Raw genomic sequence first — 9,202 nt, forward strand, 5'->3', positions numbered from 1 at the left:
AATTAATTAATAGTATTTATAGTATATAATATGATAAAGGAACTGAACTTGCAGCGCGTTCATTAGAATTGGATGTGCGTAGTTGACCGGGTCAACACCATTGCAGCATTGTCTAACACCATTCTCAATACTCTGTAGGCCAAGGCTTGAATATTATAATTCACTCGTGGTTTTCTTTGCATAATATACAAATGGGGACTGACCAAAGTAATTCTATTCAATGATCCATGCTTGGCTGCATCGTCATATATACAGCTGCACATGGTAAAATTGTGTCTCATTATCACAATTGCACCTGGACACTAAGCACTATGATAGTCAGATCATGTCATTTTTTTAAAATTTAGACATATAATTTATATATAAATTAACTTTTGAGTTCCTTTAGGAACAGTAATCCATTGTCATTGGCTTAATTTTTTTTTTTTATATTTTATAAATTGTGGCCATAGTTATCCCTGTTAGTTACTGTTCATCGGCTTAACAGATAGATGGTACGTGTTCGTCACCGCCCCTATCAGTCAATATCTATCTTCCATCCGTGCCTCCACTTCCTCACCGCTCAATTATACCATTAAATTCTTCCACTGCCTCACTACTCTATCCTCGATCGTTTTATCGAACTTTGATGCTTCTCCACCGATGCCTAAATCTACCGTCTCAAAAACCCTACATCTCTGACTCAAATACTTCTCCAACCTTTCGATAAACAGTACTTCACTTGACCTGCACAAAACAATTGACTCTCTCCTCTTCTACCACCTCAATGCTCCGGTCATCGGCTTCAACTGCTATGTGGTTTTCTCCTATTAACATTTGGATCTTGGAAATGGTGTCATCGCTTATAGCGGAGGAAGATAAAACACAGGTGGAACTCCTATTGTATTGTCACGCTCCCTAAAGCTCGACTTCCCCCTCCGATTATGCAGTTGTCTATTTATTTCCAAAAAAAGTCTCATCTCCTCTCACATCCGTCATCATCATCTACCAATTGTAGAAATAAGCTCTCAACCAAAGAAAACCGAATACTCTGATGGAGTTGTAAGAACTAACAATTGCGTATGCTCAATCGATGTTCTAATTTCTCAGGTGATTCTTGATTTCATTCTCCATCTACCTATTTTATTGATTTCTTTTGTTCATTTCGGGCGTTAGGTTTATATTTGGTCTTATAGATGAAGTTGATGACCTGAACAATAATTTTCAAAAGGTGTTTCTTAAGTATCAATTTGATGAGTTATTTGACTATGCCTTAACAAGTGTTTGGTCAAATGTCTGAGAGGAATCATGATATTATAGAATTTTCTACTCCCCTCCTTCTGTATGTCATCATTTATTATCAAGTAGGCGAATGTATGCGCGTTGTGCAGAAACACCTATATAATTGAAGTTTTAACAAATATATGTTTTTTTTTAATATAACAATAACGTTGTTGTTATTTTTGATTTAATAATTTGTATACTAAATTGATATAATATATTGATTATTTTGAATTATATGATAATATATACATCTATTATAACTTAATAATCTCAATCTTTTGAATGATTTCTACCTGCAAGTTACACATGAATAAAATTAAATAAAATATATGGTTTAATGTTATTTATAATTGTTATTATTGTTAATTATGTTTTTTAATTTATTTGCTTAATGTTTTCATTTCAATCATTATAATTATTTAAAAGATCAAACATTATTTTCTGATTTTAAAGGTAACAACATAATCATTTTATATAGAGTTATTTTTAACTATTATTATTGTATGTTATGTTAATCTACTTTTTTGAAAACTTTTAACGATTACAAAAATATATTTAGGAAATATTTTAGTTAAATTGAGATTACAAATTAGTTTTTTGCATTTATCACTATAATTTATCACTTTTAACTATTTAAGTTAGCAATTTAGGTATTTTGTACACATTGTTAAAAAGTTGTAGCCTTAAACTGATAATGGTTTACATATAACATGTTAAATCTAATAAATTAAGGCCCTGTTTGATATTCATCTGACCGAGTTACGTCAGACATTTTTGGCTGACTCGGTCAGACGAAAGGTGTTTGATAGAAAAAATCTTAACGTCTGATTCGGAAAGCAAGGTCTGACCGAGAAAGAAGTTGGGAGATGGCTGATCCAGAAAGAAAGTGAGGGTTTCCAATAGTACCCTTGGCTTGGATAAAAATTCGAAGCTAATGAAGGTTACAAGATTAGAACTTAGGTCTCCCTTGTAGAAGAGATGGTGTTTACCAACAAGCTGAATGGTTTTTTTGTGTTTTATTTCTAAAATAATATATTTAATGTCTATTATGCTGGAAGTTTTTTATACATTATTATTATTATTATTATTATTATTATTATTATTATTATTGTCTATTATTATTATCATTATTATTATTATTATTATTATTATTATTATTATTATTATTATTATTGTTGTTGTTATTATTATTATTATTATTATTATTATTATTATTATCATTATTATTATTATTATTATTATTATTATTATTATTATTATTATTATTATTGTAATTGTTGTTGTTGTTGTTATTATTATTATTATTATTATTATTATTATTATTATTATTATTATTATTATTATTATTATTATTATTATTATTATCATCATCTTCATATTGCATAGAAACATGTAGAGCATCGGGGTAAAATGGTCATTTTGCACCAGTCAGCACATTCAGTCAGATTTTCAATCAAACAATATGATTTCTTACTCAGTCAGAATTTCTTACTGAGACAAACCTTTCTTAGTCAGCACTTTCTCGGTCAGCAACTATCAAACGGGGCCTAAGTATAATATGTTAAAAGTTAAAGACATAACTTTATACGTAGAAGTAAATATATTATTTTTTAATTGAAATTTAGTTTATTTATGATGACACTTTAGGTTTATATTTATTTAACCTTATTAATCAACTTATAATCATTATTAGAAAGACATTATAATTTATCATTTTTAACTATTTACAAAATATACTTTGGGTTGTTTAAGTTAAACTAAAATTTGTATTTAAGTTTACATTGTAATGTTATATATTTAAATTAATAATTTAAGTATTTTATACAAATTGTTCCAAAATTGTATCTTTAAAATGATAATGGTTTACATCCAAAACTATATTAAAACTAAACAATTAAGTATTAAATGTTAAAAGTTAAAAAACATAACTTTATAAGTAGAAGTAAAAATATTATTTTAATATTGAAATTTAGTTTATGTATGATTATACTTTAGATTTGATATTACAAAGAAATTTAGTTTATAAGTAAAAATATTATTTTATAAGTAGAAGTAAAAACATAACTTTAGTTTTAATATTGAAATTTAGTTTATGTATGATTAAAAACATAACTTTAGTTTTAATATTGAAATTTAGTTTATGTATGATTATACTTTAGATTTGATATTACAAAGAAATTTAGTTTATAAGTAAAAATATTATTTTACAAAGAAATTTAGTTTATAAGTAAAAACATAACTTTATAAGTAGAAGTAAAAATATTATTTTAATATTGAAATTTAGTTTATGTATGATTAAAAAACATAACTTTATAAGTAGCAGTAAAAATATAATTTAGTTTATGTATAATTATTATTACAAAGAAATTGAAAAGTCATGGGAGTTTCAAATGAATGTGGTGAAAGGAAAATATATATGGGAGTTTCAAATAAATGTGATGAAAGGAAAAATGCTAGGTTTATAAGTATACTAGGCGAATGCTCGCGCGTTGCGTAGAAACACCTATATAGTTGAAGTCTTTACAAATATATGATTTTTTTAAATATAACAATAACGTTGTTGTTAGATTTAATATAATAATTTGTATATACTAAATTGATATAATATATTGATTATTTTGAATTATATCATAATATATACATTTATTATAACTTCATAATCTCAATCGTTTATATGATTTCTACCCACGAGTTACACATAAATAAAATTAAATATAACATATGATTTGATGTTATTTATAGTTATTTTTATTGTTAATTAATTTTTTAAATTTATTTGCTTAATGTTTTAATTTCTATCATTATAATTATTTAAAAAACCAGCCATTGTTTTTTTATTTTAAAGCTAACAATATAATCATTTATATAGAGTTGTTGTTAACTATTGTTATTATAAGATACTTATTCGGAAACTTTTGACGATTATAAAAATATATTTAAGAAATATTTTAGTTAAATTGAAATTAAAATTTAGTTTTTGCTTTTATCACTACAATTTATCACTTTTAACTATTTACAAAATATTCTTTAGTTTTTTTAAATAGAACTGAAATTTATATTTGAGTTGACATTGTAATGCGCAGAAACACTTATATAGTTGAAGTCTTTATAAATATATATTTTTTAAAATATAACACTAACGTTGTTGTTAAATTTGATATAATAATTCGTATATTGATTTGATATAATATATTGATTATTTTGAATTATATGATAATATATAAATCTATTATAACGTCATAATCTCAATCATTTTAATGACTTCTACTCGCGAGTTATACATCAATAAAATTAAATATTATATATGGTTTAATATTATTTATAGTTGTTATTTTTAGCTAATTTTTTAATTTTTATTTGTTTAATGTTTTAATTTCTATCATTATAATTATTTAAAACATCAAACATTATTTTTTGATTTTAAAGGTAACAATATAATCATTTATATAAAGTTATTTTTAACTATTGTTATTATAAGTTATTTAAACTACTTATTTGGAAATTTTTAACGATTATATAAATATATTTAGGACATATTTTAGTTAAACTGATATTACAATTTAGTTTTTTGCATTTATCACTATAATTTATCACTTTTAACTATTTATAAAATATTATTTGGTTATTTTAGTGGAACTGAAATTTATATTTAAGTTAATGTATATTTAAATTAATAATTTAAGTATTTTGTCCAAACTGTTCAAAAATTGTAGCTTTAATAATTGTTTACATGCAACAATATTTTAAATTTAATAAATTAAGTATAATATGTTAAAATTTAAAGACATAACTTTATAAATAGAAGTAAATATATTATTTTAAAATTGAAATTTAGTCTATTTATGATTACACTTTAGGTTTGATATTTCTTTAACCTTATTAACCAACTCACAATCATTATTAGAAAGACATTACAATTTATCACTTTTAACTATTTATAAAATAATCTTTGGGTTGTTTAAGTTAAATAAAATTTATATTTAAGTTGAGCCTATAATGTTATATTTTAATTAATAATTTTAGTATTTTATACAAATTATTCAAAAATTATACCTTTAAAATGATAATGGTTTACATCCAACAATATATTAAAACTAATAAATTAAGTATAATATGTTAAAAGTTAAAAAAACATAATTTTATAAGTAGAATTAAATATATTATTTTAATATTGAAATTTAGTTTATATATGAATACACTTTAGATTTTATATTTATTTAAACTAATTACCAAATTATAATTATTATTATAAAGAAATTGAAAAGTTATGGGGAGTTTCAAATGATTGTGGTTAAAGGAAAAAAGAATGGGGTTTCAAATGCATGAGATTCAAGAAAAAATATTAGCTTTATAAGTATGTATGATAATGATTTTAGAAAACTCTATGGAAGTTGTGTGTAAATATAAACATAATTTTCATCCATTTTATATACATAACATCATACTTTGTTGTTTTAGGGCAGTGTACTTTATAATTATATGGTAAAAAATTTACATCATGATATTTCTCAACAAAAATGAGTTAATATATTTTTTTATATATATTTCCTTTTACATGTTTTTATTGTTAGGACAATTTATTTTAAACTTATCACTATATAATAGAACATACATTATTGGTTTTTTTTTTGTGTGTGTGTTTTCTTGTGTGTATGTATTTTATTTTTTTATTTTTTTGAACTTTGATTCTCTTTATTTCATTACAGCAAATGTCTAAAGACATCGACCAAATCAATGATAATAGGGAAGATATGAAACTTTATGAAAAATAATATTATTTATCAATAGAAATGATTGTTATGGATGAAAAGGTTGTTTGCAATATATTTTATTTTATTTTATTATAATAAAAAATTTTAAAATCATTTCAATGTCTAATCTAATTTTCCTTTATTATTTTGACTAGATACCAAATTCCAATCTCACGTTTTTAAGAATAACTTTTTTAATTTTCAATATCTCCTTAAGGAAGACCAAACTTATGTCATAAGAAAACCAAACATAACATCAGTCATAAAGATTACAGTGCTTTAGGTCAAAAGAAAACAATAGTTTTAATTTGGAAAACTATTCTTACAAAATGTGATGATTTTTCATCCCAATTAATGGTTTTGTATTTGCTGACTATAATTTAATTACTAAACAAGCATGTCCAAGAGATGTTTCAGGATAATTAAAGAAAAAGTTCTAACAATTTATTTGAAAAAACCATTATAAATTGACATAACAATCACGTAACTATTTTACTTAATACTTTTTTTTTATATAAATAACAGATTAATAATTGCAAAATTTAATGATCAAAATTTATTTAATTTTATAACACTAGTTTCCATGGATAATACACTAGTATTATGTAAGAGCCCTATACTATACAAAAATGAATCAAATAGCATAACAATATCCAATAGTATTTAAATTAATTTATCTTGTTTTATAATTAAACTCAAAAGAAATAACAAAAACACTAAAACTTTTTTAAAACAAAATTTAAACTAAACAAATGTTCATAATGTCTAATAGTTTGTTGTGTATTGTTTATAAAATAAAATTGAACAATAAATACACTATCTTTAAAAAATAATAGTTTTTTAAGACACATGACAATTTTATACAGCTTCTATTTGACATGTGTCGTCATATTGTTCATCATTCTTTATGTTTTCCCGCTTAAATTTCATCTCTTTCTATGGAACCGATTTTCATCAATGTTATCCAAAACTTAAGTTAATATGTTATCTCAATCAGTCCCCTTTTAATTGGGGACTACCACAATTTTGATAACGTCGATCACGAAAGCTACGTAGCGTAATTGTTTCCAAATTTAAATCTCAATGGCAGCTTTTGTGGGATTACAAATACAGTTATTCTTTTACCAATTTCAAAAATCAACCTCAGTTGGTTTAATAGTTTATTTTTTCTTTCGTCTGCATTGTTATCGTGAGGTAAGTAGTTGTATCGGAATTTGATTTTGTTTGAATTTTGTTTTTTCTAGCCTTAACATGTTTAAACGACATACACCTTCGATTTTATGTTTCAGTTGTTTCCAATTCCTGTTGTCTCACCCATGATATTAGTTTGCTTATAGGCAATATTTGTTTTCTACTTGCAGCTAACTTCTTCATGTTTATACTTCCCACACTATTATGTTTTTTTGGAAGAGACCCCACGCTAATATGTTGAAGATGACTATTTCTTTTCTATTTGCAACCCATTAACTAAAGCTATTTAAAGCTACTTGTAAATATTTATATCGTATTTTGTATTTTTTTTAGAAATTACATTATTTTGCATTATTTTTAATTACAAAAAAACATAATCCATAATAGGTTTTAAATAAAATTTTCTTCTTCTTGTTGGGGTTGATTTTAGTAGTTGGATCGACAAATTTTAGTAACAATTTAGAAAATGTTGAGGAAGAATTTATAGAATTTTGATGTATAATACAAAAGAAATTAATCATCAAAATGTTACAAATGGAGTTCCACAAGGTATTATGTTAAACTTTTTGGATTTTCGTTTCATCTTGGAAATTATTGACTTTCTATTAGCATTAGTTTCTTATTAAATTGATACATTATAGTGATAATTTTTTTAATTCTCGGATATTCAGTTCAACTGATTGTGATTTGTGTATTAAAATTTCTTTTACATGAAAATTTCAAAACCAATAAGAATGAGATTTTAAGAACCCTCTGTTTTGTATAAACACTGATTTATATGATATTTTGATTGTTAATCTTAAAATGGATGGTGAAATTACTTAATAACGTTCACTTATTTTTAAAAAACCATTGATCTTTTTCCTTTTTTTTTTGTCTATTTGGATGAGAAGCTTGACTTTTAAAGTTCTTACTATTAAGAATGGTTTCACGAAGGTAATTGCGATGGCCGATTATATGTATTATATAGGAATGCAGTCAATATGCTACTAAACTCGGTATTGTTTCTAAATGGAATAAATAAAAACATACTTTCATGATTTGTCTACTATGGCATTATATATACATTTCTTCCCATCATAGCATTGTACTTTGTAAAATCTATCCAATTATAGCAATGCCAACCAAATAAAAATCAATTTTCATTGGCTAATAAAGTTCAAAGGATACTAAAGTGTTGGTAGAAAAGAACCCACTTTTTATCTATTTCTTGCATTTATCGCTTTTAAAAAGTCATTCAAATATTCTCATGGTGTAACTCTAATCCATGATGGATTAATAAATTATATAAACTTCTTATCAATAAAGAATAGCCCCAATCAGGTAATTAATACAAAAAGAGAAATAGTAGACTAAAATATGGTTTGTGGAATATGAAATGCTAAATTTTTCCTTCTTTATTAAGGAAGTATGAAATTTTACCTAGTTATGCAAGCTTAAATATAAACTCATATTTTAATTTCATTAAAAAAATGTAATCGTTTGTAAAAGATATGTTTTGACTTTCTACTTGGAAACATTAAAATATAATTAGTTTTTTTATTTAAATGATAAGTTGACAACAATATTATGCTTTTATAATTTTATGTTTATGATTTTGGATTCTTTCAATATGATCCTACTACAATTAAGTTCTTGAGCTATGAAGAGATCCCTCTTGGCCTTGAAGCGTGGCCTTGAAGCGGCTTGTGTTGGACTAGATATTAGCTTTTATGGTAATGACGGTTTAGTTATTATGGGTTGGTTTTTCGGTTATTATGCTCCTACCTAATTATATATTTGGTTTATTACTGTTTATACTAAATATCATCATAGTTTGTTATTTTAGGGCAATGTACTTTGTAATTATAAGGTAAAAACTTTATATCATGGTATTTCTCATCAAAATTTAGTTAATATATTTTTTTTTTTATATATGTCTCTTTTTACATGTTTTTATTGTTAGGGCATTTTTCTTTAAAATTATATTATATACTTTACGTTATTGGTTTTTTTTT

Source organism: Lactuca saligna, chromosome 5 (assembly GCF_052625555.1).
Source record: "Lactuca saligna cultivar CGN05327 chromosome 5, ASM5262555v1, whole genome shotgun sequence".
NCBI classification, from domain to species: Eukaryota; Viridiplantae; Streptophyta; class Magnoliopsida; order Asterales; family Asteraceae; genus Lactuca; species Lactuca saligna.